The sequence below is a fragment of the Salmo trutta genome, chromosome 24, assembly GCF_901001165.1.
Source record: "Salmo trutta chromosome 24, fSalTru1.1, whole genome shotgun sequence".
Lineage (NCBI taxonomy): Eukaryota > Metazoa > Chordata > Actinopteri > Salmoniformes > Salmonidae > Salmo > Salmo trutta.
Window position 1 is genome coordinate 1,980,367 of NC_042980.1, and position 17,507 is coordinate 1,997,873.

At 40.4% G+C, this 17,507-nt stretch overlaps 1 protein-coding gene across 6 annotated transcripts in view; it reads left to right on the forward strand.

Moving 5' to 3' along the window:
• The window catches only part of LOC115160588 (LIM domain only protein 7), a 123,025-nt gene that overhangs the window by 9,948 nt on the left and 95,570 nt on the right, over positions 1-17,507 (forward strand). For 3 of the 6 annotated variants that reach the window (XM_029710757.1, XM_029710756.1, XM_029710753.1), the window contains exon 1: positions 2,973-3,283. The gene's annotated coding sequence lies outside the window, so the exon portion shown is untranslated. Of the gene's footprint in view, positions 1-2,971; positions 3,284-17,507 lie in introns of those variants that run through there. The other 3 variants (XM_029710751.1, XM_029710755.1, XM_029710750.1) reach the window with 2 other exon arrangements.

Sequence of the window (17,507 nt, forward strand, 5' to 3'; positions counted from 1 at the left end):
ACTGAGGCGACCTGACTCCCGAGTTGGGGCTCGATAGGTCATTCAGAGCCCGAGCAGCGGGCATTGCTACGGGGTCCCTGAAAGAGCTATCGGACAGAAACTTGTAGGGTCCGTCATTATGGGCCAAGGCGGTTTCAATGCACCTAGTCTTGTGATTCTGAGACTTTTCTAAATGTTGTAATTTTTGCGACGTTAAAAATGAATTGAAGATATTGCAAATGCACAAGGCTGTTTCCCGGCCTGAGAACCTTGTAGAGCCACAGAACTCACTGTGCACTACCGACTTAAGCTCTAGAGCAGGTTTATACAGTTTCAGAGCTCTAGGTCTGACGGTTCGTAGATGGTTCGAACGCCGGTAACTATTGCAGGCTCTGTGTGTCTGTAAGCCCCACACTGTGTCACTCCATCCTTGCTGTGTGTGTGTGCGTGCGTGCGTGCGTGTGTGTGTACAGAAAATCACAGAAATCATGTAGATCTCCGAAACCCACCTTAACGGATTCGCCTTAACACGCCTCAACTGGATCTATAACTTAACATTTACATTTACATTACATTTTAGTCATTTAGCAGACGCTCTTATCCAGAGCGACTTACAGTAATGAATGCATACATTTCATTTTCATTTCATACATTTTTTTTTTCTTTTTTTTTTTTTTCTTCGTACTTGGCCCCCCGTGGGAATCGAACCCACAACCCTGGTGTTGCAAACACCATGCTCTACCAACTGAGCTACGGGGAAGGCAAAAAAACATTTGTTTTAGCATCATGAAATGGACATTGTTATGATTTCTCGTAAACTACTATAGATAAATGGCTGGTTCTATTTTCCTTACACCTTAGGTTTATGTACTTTGACGTGAAGAGATCAAATTAGCGCTGTATTACCGTTTTCGACCTTTAATCCCACAAAATGTGCATTAACTCAAAGAGCGTTGTGGCCTCGACACCATCTTGTTTCTGGGCTAAAAGTACATTTGGCCAGCCCTGTGCTCACGAGTTTCGTCTTTGAAGTCTGTGGTTATGAAATGTCCATTTGCAATATACAGCCAGTCACCATCTGGTGGAATGTTCTGGAACAACAGAAAGAAATCTACAAAAAATAACAACTTATATCTCGGAAACCGAGTGTCCTGGAAACTTTCTTTTTTGACCTTGGGGGGTGATCTGAGGCCGTCTGCATATTTTAATAGCACCCACGCACGTCTAGTAAGGGACTGTCCATTTGCCCTATGAAGATCCTCATCAATCACATTCGTCCCTTATGTAGGTCATGTGTGGTTGTAGAAGTCTTAAAATAGGAGTTTCCATTTAAAGAGGCTGTTCGGAATATCTGCATCTAGGGGGTTCTAAGCTCATAAATGGCCCGTAATATTGCCCAGAAATCAATTTTATTATATTATTCTGTGTGAACCATACAGTGAACAATCAAGCCAAAATGTGGGGTAATTGATTAGAAACTAAACTTCCATATTCTATCTTTAAACTGTACAGATTGCAGCATCACAATCAACAAACAATTTTTGGTGGAAACTACAACTCTGCATATTTTCCCATTTCACGAGAACATAATATATGTGATTCTAGTTATTTTACCTCACACTGTCTAGTTTATCTCACACTGTCTCATCAGTTTGCTTTGCAATGTGTTAGATAAGATAAACGTTAACACAACATAGGTCACATACTGATCGAAGGGGATAGAAACACAAAGGTTTTTAAAAAATTGCCTCATGTATCAAGGCCTTTAACTGTAGTAAACTATACCTATGGTATGCATTGAGTAACAATTTTATGAATTCAGTTCACACAATGGAATGTCCATATGAATTGTATCTGATTGTTTTTAAAGGAGTGTTTGTTTGCTCAGGTGGCTATAACAGCATGCGATGTCAGCCAATCAGTTAATTCAGCAGTTCATATTTTTCTGGTACCGGTCTGGGGGATATGGCAAGAAGCTGGCTAAAAATGGACATTGTATAATTTGACTGAACATCTAACAAGCTTAGCTTTCTGAATGAACCAGAAAATCAATAGTTATTTCTGAATGATTATCAAAGTTAGATGGCTAATTTGGTTATCCTGCTTTGTGATATACCCCACAGGTTTGGTCTTACTGTATCACTGTTCTGCTCAACCCAACAGTAATCAGATAAGCCTTCCCGAACATAAATAGACCCAGATAAAACAAGACCCCCCAATATACAGTACTATTACAAGTAAACAGTGCAACTGTTAACCCCCCTATGCAGGAAGTGAGAGGCTATTGACCTTTCACATTTTGAGGTCCTACTACTGTGAGCTTAGAGGCCCACTAAAATTCCCGTAATGCGAAGCCGGCAGCTGCAGAGGTCAACTCTCCCCTTCCATCTGCTAATAAGCATGTTTGGTGTTTAAATATAGACCCGGCTACCCCTGTTATTTTTCAGCCCAAAGTTGAATGCTTGAATCCAATGTGTCATTACATGGAGTAGGGTTGTGTGTAGTCCTAAATCCCTAAGGGATATGCAGATGTACAAACGAGGTGGGAGAAGGAGGCACTAGGGAGTTAGAACAAGACACATTAGAGCTAAACTGTTCTAGGAAGAGGGAATTGGCCTATTGTACACACACTAGGGATCTGTTTTTTGGATTGTAATACAGGGTTTAAATATGCAGGGTGTTATGTCAGGACAGATGACATTTATAGCCTGTAGCACTGTTTCAGTCGCTGTTTCAGTCACACAACCTCTTGTTACAACCGCAGGTGTTCTACAGTGCAGGGAGGGTAGGGAGGCCAGTTTAAGGGTGTGCATGAGAGTGTGTGTGAGAGATAAAGTGTTACAGACTGTAAACTTCACTCACCTCTCCTAGTTCCAAATACCCCGCCCCTTGGCCGGCCCACACACTCTCACAGGTAGTTTTAGAGCTGTCAATTTGCTGGTCATGCTGCCCTGCCCCTGCTTGTGTGTGTTCTGCATTGTCACTCTCTATTTGCTACACACACACACGCTCCTACCCACCCCTTTCTCAGTTATCCCCGGTGGAATGAACTTTGGATATGCAGCAGTGAAGTGTGGAACTGTTGCTTGTCAAGTCTGCCAGAGAATGCCTGAGTCATTATTGACGGTGACTCTAAAGGTGGAAAACCTCTCTCCCTGTCCGTCTCTCAGTCCGTCTGGTTGTCTATCTGTCTCTCCACAGGACAACTTCAACGTCTTCCTTCCTGTGGGAAGCTCGGACTAAAGGAGGTACAGCTCTTTCACGCAGGAGACCTCCAAGACACATCCACTAAAGCCACTGTCAAGTAAGTGCTGCTAAAATATTAGGATGCACATACAGTACCAGTCAAACGTTTGGACACACCTTCGCATTTAAGGGTTTTTCTTTGTTTTTACTGTTTTCTATACTGTAGAATAATAGTGAAGATATCAAAACTTTGAAATAACACATATGGAATCATGTTGTAACCAAAAAAGTGTTTGGTTACTACATGAAAAGCGAATGAGTAGGTGTGTCCAAACTTTTGACTGGTACTGTATTTACATACAGATGACAAGATATTGATTACTTTTGTATGTATTGTCTGATCTGTGACTGGAACATACTGGGCCGATTATGTGAGCGGAGTTGAACGGTTGGAAATCCAACTCAGAGATGTGCACCACTCATCCTTTCAAATCGCTCTGCTAAAAACCACTCCATGCACACAGGAAAAAAACTGCAGCTCCAAATTCGCTCCATTCATTAAAACTACTACCTGGACGTACCATTTGGTTTTGAAGTATTGAAACCAAATCAAATAATTTGAATGAAAATCATTTGAATAAACATGAAAAGGTGAATGTAAGAAGCGCACATCAGTTCAAATAGACTAAATGTTATATTAAACAGCATATACACACTCTAAATAGGTCAGGAGCCAGACAGGGAGCCAAAAATTAATTATTTAGGCTATATTATTTCAATTATTTTAAGGCTATTGCCAACAAAGAAATGCATTGTGAAGCATTTGCGAGTGTGACACAATGGGCTGGTAGGGATATAAAGCGTTCAGCATTTAAACAACATTTTGTTGCATTAAATCATTATTGTCTATAAATTGTGCACACAGGCTGTGACTTACTTAGAATTAAATACAAATTAAACGGAAAATGACTTATTAGTTCCTTTTAATTCATTTTTAGAAACAGTAGTTTGTCCAGTCTGTGGCTTCAGGCTCATGTGATGGTGCCTGGAGAACAGGCCAGCACCCTCTCCACACCTGCAGAGCCACTGGGGACGCTAAACACCCTTTTGGCCACTCTTGCCAGGCTGGGCAGAGATGGAGAATTGTTTTTTTTATTTTTATATAAGCAGGCCAAAATGTTTTTAGGCAAAATAACCCAATCAAAAGGGAAAGCCTCTTGAACGTGGCAATATGCCAGGCCTATTGGGCCAAAATCAATTAAGTCCTATTGTATCGATAATAGAACAAAAATGAATGAAATGACTTTTTATCATCAATTTTTCTCAGCCAATCATCAATAATGTAATTGCTGTACTTGTTGAATGTCCTTTCCTATAAGCATGCTGAAAGTTGGTTGTCAATTTGTTTACAGTGAAATAGCATTGTATCTGGTCAAACAATTGTTTTATTCAAAAGTTTACAAAGGGTTGGTAACAGGCTGATTGCTCGGCTATTTCAGCCAATTAAGGGGGCTTTCCTATCCTTAGGTAGGGGAATAACTTTTGCTTCCTTCCAGGCCTGAGAGCACACGCTTTCTAGTAGGCTTAAATTGAAGATATGGCAAATAGTAGTGGCAATATCGTCCGCTATTATCCTCATCAATTTTCCATCCAAGTTGTCAGACCCCGGTGGATTGTCATTGTTGATAGACAACAACAAAAAAATGAACCTCTTCCACACTTACTTTACGGACTTCAAAATGACAACGCTTGTCTTTCATAATTTTGTCAAAAATACTTGGTTGTGTAGTGTCAGCGTTTGTTGCGGGTATGTCATGCCTAAATTTGCTAATCTTGCCAATAAAGAAATCTTAAAGCAGTTGGCAATATCAGTGGGTTTAGTGATGAATGAGCCATCTAATTCAATGAATAGTGGAGTAGAGTTTGCCTTTTTGCCCAAAGTTTCATTGAAAGTAATCCAAAGATTTTACTATCATTCTTTGTCATTTACCTTTGTTTCAAAGTGTAGTTTCTTCTTTTTATTCAATTTAGTCACATGATTTCTCAATTTTCAGTACAAATAATGTCATGAATTTAGAAGCTTCTGATAGGCTAATTGACATCATTTGAGTCAATTGGAGGTGTACCTGTGGATGTATTTCAAGGCCTACCTTCAAACTCAGTGCCTTCTTGCTTGACATCAAAATCAAAAGAAATCAGCCAAGACCTCAGAAAAAATATTGTAGACCTCCACAAGTCTGGTTCATCCTTGGGAGCAATTTCCAAATGGTTGAAGGTACCACGTCCAAACAATAGTATGCAAGTATAAACACCATGGGACCACGTAGTCATCATACCACTCAGGAAGGAGACGTGTTCTGTCTCCTAGAGATGAACGTACTTTGGTGCGAAAAGTGCAAATCAATTCCAAACAACAGCAAACAACCTTGTGAAGATGCTGGAGGAAACAGGTACAAACGTATCTATATCCACAGTAAAACGAGTCCTATATCAACATAACCTGAAAGGCCGCTCAGTAAGGAAGAAGCCACTGCTCCAAAACCACCATAATAAAGCCAACCTACGGTTTGGAACTGCGTATGGCGACAAAAATCGTACTTTTTGGAGAAATATCCTCTGGTCTGATGAAACAAATAATGGTCATCATTATGAAAAAGGGGGAGGCTTGCAAGTCAAAGAACACCTTCCCAACCGTGAAGCACGGGGGTGGCAGCATCATGTTGTGGGGGTGCTTTGCTGCAGGAGGGATTGGTGCACTTCACAAAGTAGATGGCATCGTGAGGAGGAAACTTATGTGGATATATTGAAGCAACATTTTAAGACATCAAGTCAGGAAGTTAAAGCTTTGGGTCTTCCAAATGGACAATGACCCCAAGCATACTTCCAAAGTTATGGCTTAAGGACAACAAAGTCAAGGTATTGAAGTGGCCATCACAAAGCCCTGACCTCAATCCTATAGAACATTTGTGGGCAGAACTGAAAAGGTGTGTGCGAGCAAGGAGGCCTACAAACCTGACTCAGTTACACCAGCTCTTTCAGGAGGAATGGGCCAAAATTTACCCAACTTATTGTGGGAGCTTGTGGAAGGCTACTCAAAACATTTGATCCAAGTTAAACAATTTAAAGGCAATGCTACCAAATACTAATTGAGTGTATGTAAACTTCTGACCCACTGGGAATGTGATGAAAGAAAAAAAAGCTGAAATAAATCATTCTCTCTACTATTATTCTGACATTTCACATTCTTAAAATAAAGTTGTGATCCTAACTGACCTGAAACAAGGAATCTTTACTAGGATTAAATGTCAGGAATTGTGAAAAACTGAGTTTAAATGTATTTGGCTAAGGTGTATGTAAACTTCCGACTTCAACTGTATGTTGTGATCACTACATCCGATGGATTTTCTGTAGCGTTAGTACAGATGTGATCAATACATGATTTCATTCCTGTGATGATTTTTGATGATTTCATTCCTGTGCTGTTTGTAAATACCCTGGTAGGTTGATTGATTACTTGAATCAGATTGCAGGCACTAGTTACAGTTTGAAGTTTCTCTTGAGTTGGCAGCCTGATGAAAACCAGTCAATATTTAAATCACCCAGAAAATATACCTCTCTATTGATATCACATGCATTTCACATGTTATCCAGATATTGTCTGTTAGCACTTGGTGGAGTATAGCAGCTTCCCACCAGAATGGGCTTTAGGTGCGGCAGATGAACCTGTAGCCATATGACTTCAACAGTACTTAACATGAATCCTCTCTAAGCTTTACAGGAATGTGGTTCTGAATATTAACAGCCACACCTCCACCTTTGGCATTTCTATATTTTCTGTAGATCTTATGTATTCCTACCACAGTATCATCAAAGGTATGAACTACTGAACTAGCGGATGACCTGGATTGATACACAGAAGATTTCTAACGCTCACTAGCTTCGTTCTGCTTCTCTAGATCATGCCCCATGCTCTAAATAACTCAACTGGCTAGTTTTTCTGTCTGTAAAGGAAAGAGCGGGCTGTAGGTTGATCCTGCAGCTCTGATTGCATAGAGCGAAGCTGTCTTCGTTCCCTTGCTTCATATTTCACCCTATCACTTCTCATCACACTTCTTTCAGTTTTCATACGCAACAACTGTAGTTTAGACACTGACCACAACCACACAACTACTGACCAGGTACATACTGTTGGGCCCAAAGACCCTGCAACACAACCACACAACTACTGACCACAACTACTGACCACAACAACAACTAATGAACCACACACACAGCCACTTAACAAAACTACTGACCAAAACATGAAGTTGCCTCCCAGGAAATAAACATTATTTGAATTTGAATTGAATTTGAAATACTGACCACTACTGACCACAACTACTGACCACAACCACACAACTACTAACCACAAAACTCCTGAACCACACAACTTATGACCATTACACCAAACTGTTACAACAAACCAACTTTCACATATTCAGGCTATCCTTTCCTATGAACCAACCAATCAATCTTTTCATCTACCTACTTTTTCAATTATAACCAATCACCACCACTACTGCAGACAATACCACTATTTTCTTCAGGAAATGTAATTTTCAGTGATCACTGATAGCCAAAAGAGTTTATTTATTAGATAGAACTACACCTAGCTATCAATAGATCTACATACAAAGCTATTCTACATAGTTCTTCAACTCAAATCAAATCAAAGTTTATTTGTCACGTGCGCCGAATACAACAGGTGAAAAGCTTACTTACAGGCTCTAACCAAAAGTGCAAAAAAGGTATTAGGTGAACAATAGGTAAGTAAAGAAATTAAACATCAGTAAAAAGACAGGCTATATACAGTAGCGAGGCTATAAAAGTAGCGAGGCTACATACAGACACCGGTTAGTCAGGCTGATTGAGGTAGTATGTACAGTGACTATGCATATATGATGAACAGAGAGTAGCAGTAGCGTAAAAGAGGGGTTGGCAGGTGGTGGGTGGCGGGACACAATGCGGTTAGCCAATGTGCGGGAGCACTGGTTGGTCGTCCCAATTGAGGTAGTATGTACATGAATGTATAGTTAAAGTGACTATGCATATATGATAAACAGAGAGTAGCATCAGCGTAAAAAATAGGGGTTGGGGGGGCACACAATGTAAATAGTCCGGGTAGCCATTTGATTACCTGTTCAGGAGTCTTATGGCTTATGGCCATATTTTAAAGAGCTCTCATCACTATATGCACCATCATATTTCTCTCCCCAAATATCGCATAAAACTTTCTAATCATTATATCATCATTCAACTAAAATCAAACTTCATTTACACTGAATGTTTTCCAAATTAAATTGTGCATAAATTTATCTGAAACCCAAAGCATGAATGATTCAGAGTTGATTTGCTCTCTTAAGAGTGTTTTCCACATGATCCTTTTATTCCTATCTTCTGATAGAAGATCCCTTTGTCCTATGTCTTTCTTCTTTTAGTTTCCACACAGTAGTTTAGACAGTGACCACAACTACTGATCACAACTACTGACCACAACCACAAAACTACAGACCACTACTGACCACAACTAGCTACTGACCACTACTGACCAAAACTAGATACTGACCACAACCACACAACTACTGACCACAACTAATGAACCACACACCTATCTTCAATTTCTTCAACTAAAGCCTACTAGAAAGTGTGTGCCCTTAGGCCTTGAGGAAAGCAAAATCCATTCCGCTACCCAAGAATAGTAAAAGCCCCTTTGCTGGCTCAAATAGACGACCAATCAGCCTGTTACCAACACGAGATTGACTTCATCACTACTTGTTTTTGTAAGAAGTGTTGACAAACTGAATGTACCGAGCTGTCTATTTAAACTACTAGCACAAGACATGACACCAGAGGTCTCTTCACAATCCCCGAGTCCTGAACAGACTATGGGAGGTGGACAGTACTAAATAGAGCTATGACTACATGGAACTATTCCACATCAGGTAACTGATGAAAGCAGTAGAATCACATTTAAAAAGAAGGTAAAAATGCACCTTATGGAACAGTGGTGGCTGTGAAGAGACACACACAAAGGTACAGACACATGCATACGCACACAAATGCTAGCACACGCACTCTACACACACGTACATTGTAATATTGTTGTGTGGTGGTATTATACATTTTGTACTGTAGATATGTAGTGGTGTAATAATATTATATGATGTACTGTTTTATCTTCTGTTTTATATGTAATGTTAGTGCCTTCATGTTTTTGGACCCCAGGAAGATCCCCCTAATGGGGCTCCCTAATAAATACAAATACACCTACTTACAAAACTTTAGATCACTACTGACCACAACTACTGACCACAACTACTGACCACAACCACAAAACTACTGACCAGCACTACTGACCACAGCTACTGACTGTAACCACACAACTAATGACCACAATTACTAAACCACAACTACTGACCACAACCACTAACCTCAACCACAAAACTACTGACCACTACTTATAAACCACAACCACTAACCTCAACCACAAAACTACTGACCACTACTTATAAACCACAACTACTGACCACAACCACAAAATTACTGACGGCAACTACTGACCACTACTGGCCACTACATAATTACACAACTACTGACCACAATTACTGAACCGCACACCTACTTAGCAAAACTACTGACCACAACTGACCACAATTACTGAACCGCACACCTACTTAGCAAAACTACTGACCACAACTACTGACCACAACCACACACCTACTGATCATAACTAATGACCACACACCTACTGAACCACATAGATTATGACCACAACCACAATACTACCGAACACAACTACTGACCACAACTACTGATCACTACTGACCACAAATAATGACCACAGGTACTAACCACAACCACACAACTAATCACCATAACTACAAAACCACAACTACTGATGACAACAACAAGACTATTGACTACAATTACTGAACCACACACCTACTTACCAAAACTACTGACCCCTACTGGCCACAACTACTGGCCACGAATACTGACCACAACCACACAACTACTGACCACAACTACTGACCACAAAACTACTGAGCCACACAACTAAGGACCACAGCCACACAACTATTGACCACATCTACTGACCACAAACACAAAACTACTAAACACAACTACTGACCACAACTAATTACCACAGCTACTGACCACAACCACACAACTAATGACCACAACTACTAAACCACAACTACTGACCAAAACCTCACAACTAATGACCACAACTACTGGCCTCTACTGGCCACAGCTACTGACCACAACCCCACAACTTATGACCACAACTACTACCCACAACTACTGACCACAGCCACTCTACTACTGACCTCACCACTACTGACACACCCCTACTGACCACGTCCATACTGTAGGGTCCAAAGAACATGCAACACAAGCACAAAACAGCAAAACTACTGACCACACAACTACTGACAGCAACTACTGACCACAGCCACTCTACTACTGACCTCACCACTACTGACACACCCCTACTGACCCCGTCCATACTGTAGAGTCCAAAGAACCTGCAACACAAGCACAAAACTACAAAACTACTGACCACACAACTACTGACCACACAACTACTGACCACAACTACTGACCACAACTACTGACCACAACTACTGCTCTGGTCTGCACTAGCTCTTGTCCAGCTCTGGTCCTGGGTGTAGCTAGCTAGCTCTGGTTCACACTAGCTCTGGTCTATCTCTGGTGTTGGCCCAGTAACCAAAAGGTTGCTGGTTTGAATACCAGAATCGACAAGGTGAACAAATCTGTTGCTGTGCCCTTTAGCAAGGCACTTAACCCTAATTGTTCCATGGGTGCTATATAAGGGTGGCCATTAACCCACTCTCTGCTTGTTTCTCAGGGGGAGTTGGGATATGCAAAAAAACACATTTCCATTACACACGTGTGTATAACAGGACAAATATAAGCACTCCCCAAATTATTCAAATTGAATTCTAACTACTTATGGGCATTCAGGTTAGAGACCCCAAACCAACTTTCACATGTTCATGCTATCCTATCCCATCAACCAACCAACCAATCAATTGGTCAATCAATCTTTCCATTTCCCTACTTTTCCAACTATAACCAGTCAACACCATTACTACTGCAGACACTACCACTACATTTACATTACATTTGAGTCATTAGCACTATAACTTATTTCAAAACCATACATAATTTAAAACAAGCTAGCAAGCAAAACACATTTTCTTCAGGAAATGTACTTTTCAGTGATCACTGTTAGCCTAAATGATTTATTTATTAGATAGAACTACACCTAGCTACTGTATCAGTAGGTCTACATACGAACGTATTCGACATAGTTCTTCAACTGCCACATAAAATAGGATTAAAGAGCTGTCATCACTAAATGCACAATCATATTTCTCTCCCCAAATAATAGCATAAATCGTCCTTATTGTTATGTCATCATTCAACTAAAATCAAACTTAATATACACTGAACATTTTGCAAAGTAAATCGTGCATCTATTTATCTGAAACCCACAGCAAAAATTATTCAGTTGCTTTGTTTTCCTAAAAGATCCTGCCTTTTATTCATATCTACTGACAGAAGATCACATTGTCCAATGTCTTTCTTCTTTCAGTTTTCACATGCAACAACTGTGGTCTAGACATTTTTGTAATCTAACTGAACCATTTAGTAGTCTATCAAAGTAATCAGACCAATAATTTTACTACATTAACTTAGACTATATGTAACTACTATGTTTTAAATAGTAAAGTAAAACTTTTTTTTTATTCTACCACTACCACAAAAATACTTTTAAAGAGTTAAAGCAAGTCCCACCAATCTATTTTTCTTTTTAAAATATACTGTTGACAACAGTATATTATTTTTATACATTTTTATTAAAATGTACTCTTGTTTGGGGGTGGAGCTCATTAGAATAATAATCATACCCAGCATGCTTTGCTAGTGTTAATTTTTACATTTACCTTTGATTTTGGGTATTTAGCATCCTGAGTGACTTACAGTCAGTGCATTCAACTTAAGTACGTAAACAACCACATACAGAGAGATCCTTGATGAAAACCTGCTCCAGAGTGCTCAGGACCTCCTACTGGGGCCAAGGTTCACCTTCCAACAGGACAATGACCCTAAGCACACAGCCAAGACAACTCAGGAGTGACTTTCGGGACAAGTCTCTAAATGTCCTTGAGTGGCCCAACCAGAGCCGGATTTGAACCTAATCAAACATCTCTGGAGAGTCCTGAAAATATCTGTGCAGAGACTCTCCCCATCCAGCCTGACAAAGCTTGAGAGGATCTTCTGAGAAGAATGGGAGAAACTCCCCAAATACAGGTGTGCCAAGCTTGTAGCGTCATACCCAAGAAGACTCAAGGCTGTAATCGCTGCCATTGTTTTATATACATTTGCAAAAATTTCTAAAAACCTGTTTTTGCTTTCTCATTGTGGGGTGATTGTGGAGGCCAAGTTATCTGATGCAGCACTCCATCACTCTCCTTCTTGGTCAAATAGCCCTTATACAGCCTGGAGGTGTGTTGGATCATTGTTGAAAAACAAATGATAGTCCCACTAAGCGCCAATCATATGGGATGGTGTATCGCTGCAGGTTGCTGTGGTAGCCATGCTGGTTAAGTGTGCCTTGAATTCTAAATAAATTATCAACAGTGTCACCAGCAAAGCAACCCCACACCATCACACCTCCTCCTCCATGCTTCACGGGGGGAACCACACATGTGGAGATCATCCGTTCACCTACACAGCATCTCACAAAGACAAGGCAGTTGGTACCAAAATTCTAAATTTGTGACTCATCAGACCAAAGGACAGATTTCCACCAGTCTATCCATTGATTGTGTTTTTTGCCCAATCAAGTCTGTTCTTTTTTGCTGTCCTTTACTAGTGGTTTATTTGCAGCAATTCGACCATGAAGGCATGATTCACGCAGTCTCTTCTGAACAGTTTATGTTGAGATGTGTCTGTTAACTGTGTGAAGCATTTATTTGGGCTGCAATTTCTGAGGCTGGTAACTCTAATGAACTTATACTCTGCAGAGGAGGTAACTCTGGATCTTCCTTTCCTGTGGCTGTCGTCATGAGAGCCAGTTTCATCATAGCGCTTGATGGTTTTTGCGACTGCACTTGAAGAAACATTCTTGAGAAAGTTCTTGACTGACCATGTCTTTAAGTAATGATGGACGATCGTTTCTCTTAGCTTATTTGAGCTGTTCTTGCCTTAAACAGATGGATATTGATGGATATTAGCGTTATTATGCTAATTTCATTTCCACGCAGGACCTATTTATAACACATCCCCTTGAGAGGTTAATATGGACTTGGTGTTTTTGCCTTAGTCTTTTTGCCAAAAATATCATTTAAGCTGCTCCAAAGCTTTTTGCTATCAGTCTTTATATAATTTAGCTTTGTTTCATTGTACTGTTTCTTCTTCTTTTTTAAGGGACCCCTTCCCGTTCTTATCCCGTTAACGGGATTGTTTTTGACAACAGCCAGTGGAAAATCAGAGCACCAAATTCAAAACAGCTAAAATCTCATAATTCCATTTTCTCAAACAATCAACTATTTTACACCATTTTAAAGATAAACTTCTCGTTAATCCAACCACATTGTCCGATTTCAAAAAGGCTTTACGGCGAAAGCATAAAATTAGATTATGTTAGGACAGTTCCAACACAAGAAAAACCACACAGCCATTTTCCTAGCAAGGACAGGCATCACAAATACCAGAAATTCAGCTAAAATTATGCACTAACCTTTGACGATCTTCATCAGATGACACTCCTAGGACATTATGTTACACAATACATGTATGTTTTGCTCGATAAAGTTCATATTTATATCCAAAAACAGCATTTTACATTGGCGCATAATGTTGAGAAATGTTTTCCCTCCAAACCCACGGTGAATGAGCACAATGAGCATACATATTACAGAAATACTCATCATAAACTTTGATCAAAATAGAAGTGTTATGCACAGAATTATAGATACACTTCTCCTAAATGTAACCCCTTTGTCAGATTTCAAAAAAGGTTCACGGCGAAAGCACAATTTGCAATAATCTGAGTACAGCCCAGAAGACACCAATAACAAGCAAACAGAAACCCACCATCTTGGAGTCAATAAAACTAAGAAATTACTTTATAAATATTCACTTACCTTTGATTATCTTCATCAGAAGGCACTCCCAGGAACCCCAGCTCCACAATAAATGTTCGATAAAGTTCATATTTATGTTCAAATAATCCATTTTGTTCGCGCGTTAGGTTCACTATCCAAATCCACAACACGCATGCTTACTTAGTCCAGACGAAATGTCAAAAAAGTTATACTACAGTTTGTAGAAACATGTCAAACGATGTATAGAATCAATCTTTAGGTTGTTTTTATCATATATCTTGAATAAAATTCCAACCGGACCTATCCGTTCTCTTTAGGAGTGAATATGAATTCAGCTCGCTCCCAATTCCTTGCGCATTACTGAGCCATGCCTTATAATGGGACACCTACTTCCTTGTGTTGTTATTCCCATCAAATTCACCATAGAATCGTCAAACACCGTTCCAAAGACTGTTGACATCTAGTGAAAGCTTTAGGAAGTGCAAAATGAACCCTAACTCACTGTATACAGTCAAGGCAATCAATCACTTGAAAAAACTACAACCTCAGATTTTTCACTTCCTGCTTGACTTTTTCTCAGGTTTTTGCCTGCCATATGAGTTCTGTTATACTCACAGACACCATTCAAACAATTTTAGAAACTTCAGAGTGTTTTCTATCCAAATCTATCGAATTCTAGTTTCTGGGCTAGAGTAGTAACCTGTTGAAATTGGGTACGTTTTTCATCCGGCCGTGAAAATACTGCCCCCTAGCCCCAACAGGTTAAGTTGGCAGCTTGACGAAATCCAGTCAATATCCAGGTCACCAGAAAATATACCTCTCTGTTGATATCACATCCATTCTCAAGCATTTCACACATATTACCCAAATACTAACTGTTAGTTCTTGGTGGTCTATAGCAGCTTCCCACAAGAATGGGCTTTAGGTGAGGCAATGAACCTGTAGTCATGTTACTTCAACAGCATATGACATGAGATCCTCTCTAAACTGTACAGGAATATGACTCTGAACATAAATGGTATTGAGATTGCCTGGCTACCCAGAATAATTGCTCCGTTCAAACCCTACGCCATGCCCACGGACTTTTCTTACTCTGCAAGGAGTCTGAATCAGACCATACTCCTTGAGCCTGGGCCAGAGCCAGAATACACATGGCTTAAGCTATGTTTTCAAAGTACGTAACTGGTATTGATACTGTGATTGGTTAGAGACGATGCAATCGCTGATGACTTTATTTACACCACAAATGCTGTCACCCAAACGACTTTCAATGATGGCAGATTAAGAATAAAGTCTGTAGCAAACAACAGAGCAGGGGAATCATTCAGTGTGAGGCGTCAGGCTAGTATCGAGTGGCAGAGATGGCCTAGTTAGTTGGAGCATTTTGTTGGAACAAACAGATTTGAGTATATGTTAAGTATGTGTTAACTATAAATTGATTGGAATAAAAGCGGCTGCAAATTATCATACTGTTAGGGATTTTGCAGGTCCAACTTGTCCAATAATAAATGCACATTTTTGTTACTGTGTGTCTGCTCCGTAATGAATACCACCCAGGTGTTCGAATTTGACATCAGCCGTGGTTGTGTTATGTCTCTTTAATATACAATGCTACGCTAGTATTCACCCAGTGAAACCAAAAACAAAGTGAGCAGAGAAAGAGAGAACTAGAGACAGAGACACAGAGAGAGAGAGAGGTAGAGAGAGCAATCATTATGTCATGGTCTTTCTTGTTTGTGTGTTCAGGATATACTGTAAGGTGTGTGTGTGTGTGTGTGTGTGTGTGTGTGTGTGTGTGTGTGTGTGTGTGTGTGTGTGTGAGTGTGTGAGTGTGTGAGTGTGTGAGTGTGTGAGTGTGTGAGTGTGTGTGTGTGTGTGTGTGTGTGTGTGTGTGTGTGTGTGTGAGAGAGAGAGAGAGGTAGAGAGAGCAATCATTATGTCATGGTCTTTTTTGTTTGTGTGTTCAGGATATACTGTAAGGTGTGTGTGTGTGTGTGTGTGTGTGTGTGTGTGTGAGAGAGAGAGAGAGAGAGAGAGGTAGAGAGAGCAATCATTATGTCATGGTCTTTCTTGTTTGTGTGTTCAGGATATACTGTAAGGTGTGTGTGTGTGTGTGTGTGTGTGTGTGTGTGTGTGTGTGTGTGTGTGTGTGTGTGTGTGTGTGTGTGTGTGTGTGTGTGTGTGTGTGTGTGTGTGTGTGTGTGTGGTATGCTTCTACAGTGTTTATAGTTTGAGTTGTTGTGTTGGTTGCCCTCCTTCTCTCAGCTCCAACCAGCGCACTGGGCGGAGTTGCATGCGGTATGTCGAATAACCTGTTCAGTTTTGACACAGGTGTGTCTTGGGGAGGCAGGGAGGCAGAAAGGTGAGGTGGAGGGATGTAGAGATCATACACTCAGACATGTTCACCATGGCAGCAGACGCAGCATGGAGAAAACCAAACAACACAAACAAATATCAATACACTTTGCTTATAAGAATGTCTGTAGTGCCTGGCTGCCTATAGTGGTCCAAAAACCATGGGACACAAACATTATTATGCTCACAATGAACTTTGCTTAGATGAATCAGTTCACTATGAGAGTCAAACACTCCTGATGTAGACTATTGACTCTCATGGTTGAAGTGTATTATACATTGTACCCTTTTAAGAAGTGATTCATTTGACAGAAGTGTGTTCCAGTAATGTCTTAAAATACAAAACCACTGTGAAGTGAACCTGCCATGCCAGTGAATCTCTCTCTCTCTCGCCTCTCTCTCCTCGCTCTGTCTTGGCTTTAGTGTGTCATTCAGCATTGTATAATGATCCAGCTATGCTTAAATTAGCCACTCCTTTGATAAGGTGGAGTGGCATAAGCAGCAGGTTAATTTCTCCCAGGATCCACAATGGCTGTGTCATCCACCATTCTGTCAAAGGCACGGCTGGTGAACACACATAGGTTGACACACAACAACAACACACACACCAAATAGCACCCACACTAACCAGCCCACAAACACATCAAACAAAGTAACTAACCACACCACACCTTCCTGTCCCTAACAGCGCGGTCAGCACAGACAGACAGAATCTGAGATACAGATAAAACAGGAAAGGGTCATGATGTCATGAATGGAGTATGTATGCTCCTTAAAATATAGTTCACAGCTGCAGTCACAATAGTC